The sequence below is a fragment of the Tupaia chinensis genome, unplaced genomic scaffold (genome assembly GCF_000334495.1).
Source record: "Tupaia chinensis unplaced genomic scaffold, TupChi_1.0 Scaffold148557_1, whole genome shotgun sequence".
Taxonomy (NCBI): Eukaryota; Metazoa; Chordata; class Mammalia; order Scandentia; family Tupaiidae; genus Tupaia; species Tupaia belangeri.
In genome coordinates this window covers 1,700,156-1,701,890 of record NW_006208406.1, presented here as the reverse complement: position 1 = coordinate 1,701,890, position 1,735 = coordinate 1,700,156, and the positions used below count along the sequence as shown (strand labels likewise).

Genomic DNA, 1,735 nt, shown 5'->3' with positions numbered 1-1,735 from the left:
CTGCGTGTTCGCCGGGGACTGGAGGGAACGTGGGGTAGAACGACCTGGCGGCCGGGGAGGCCCCTCGGCGGCCGGCGGGGCCCTCTAGGCTGCGCCCTCGCTCCTCTAGGAGGAATTCCCCATCTCGCTTTGCAAAGTTGTGGGATCCGTGTCAGTAGAGCGAAAGCCTGTCTCTTTCAAGATGGAAGCTCTCTTCCGGGCTGCGCCCCAGGCGCTCCCCGGGACCGTGGATCCCCAGAGCCACAGTCGGCGCTCCCTCCCGGAGAGTTCAAAATACCCTGCCGCTGTGCTCCTTCTTTTTATAATAATTTCTTGTACTGGGAATTAAAACAATCGGCTTGCCAAGTGGTCAAAGCTCTAAAACATACTCTAGCTGCTTTGCATGTCCCAGGAGGTGTTATTTTAAATAAAAATTTATATACAGGGGTAATTAACATCGTGATACAAAGTTGCTTCTGAAACTCGGACTGAATAAATCCTTTTTTTCAGTCGTTTGAAAGAAAACCATTACCACCGTAAAGACCACTCAATAAAGGGCTTCTCTCTTTACTTGACTGATACAAATCGAAAACTCAATATATTCGTAATGTTACAAAATATTCTTTTTACTATCCGGAGGGCGTTAAGGCATTGTATTAACAATATCTTGTATATTTTATTAACATGTCTTAATATTTGCACGGTGACGATTTTTGGTGCGTTTCATGCTCCTCTTTAGCACTTTTTTTTTTCAAATTTGTTTTATTACCAAGGTAATAGTAATTTTGCTTTTAACTTTAATTAGACAAATTATTATCCAAATATTTATAAAATCTTAATTGACACTCTTGCGATTTCATTTAAAAGCCTGAACTATATACTTCTTTATCCAGCTGGTACGGAGGTAAAGTAGGACTTCCTGGTGAACATTTCAGTCAATCCCCAAATTCTTAGTAACTCTTTCTTTATGGTCCAATTAAAAGCAACTCTTAAAATTAATCTTGTAGTTTTTTTCAATTCTGTAGCTCCTGATGTATATAGTAATTCCTTGTCAATTAGGGCTCTGCTTTACTCTTTCATAATAAATCATATCCACAGTAGGATTTCTGATAGTGCTTCTTATGGGAATTTTCTTCGGTGTTTCTGATTGCGCACTCATCACTGTAGGCTTACCAACATCGTAAGGACAGGCCATCTGAGACTAGACCCCTGGGGAAAAGATTACGTAGATCGGTTGTATAGCTTTCCCTGCAGAACTTGACAAAACTGAGCTGGATAGGACGAAGGCTCGGTAGATCCTTCGCCAATAGTGAAGGATTTGCAGCTTTTCTGTCTTTGCCTTTGTTGTTGATACACACTGCCCTCTCTGGCCACCGTGGAGAAGCATCTGTTCGGTGTTGCACCTTTCAGGAAAAAATTCTGTGTTGATGGCGGAGCTCCAGTGAAAACAATGTAGTATCTGGCTTTTCTTTTTTTAAACTGTAGGTTTCCCAACCTACAGTGTTTTTATGTGCTGGAGTGTTTTATAAAGAAAGCCCTAGCTAAGTTTTTGTTATTGTTGTGGTAGGCTTACTAGAGAGAAAGCAAACTGTTTTAAAGACTTCTATAGTGTATATTTATAAATGCTGGGAATTGACCTGGAAAATTTAAAAAAAAAAAATTGTTAACAAAAGTTGTTTCTAAGAGGGAACCTGGGGAACTGAAAGAGTGAAGGGATTTACATTTCCCTCCACACCTGTTTGCATGACTGTATTTT

General features: G+C 40.8%; 1 protein-coding gene across 1 annotated transcript in view; it reads left to right on the top strand.

Moving 5' to 3' along the window:
- NETO2 (neuropilin and tolloid like 2) overlaps positions 1 to 1,735 on the top strand; it is a 79,836-nt gene that overhangs the window by 1,278 nt on the left and 76,823 nt on the right. The gene's annotated exons all lie outside the window — the stretch shown is intronic.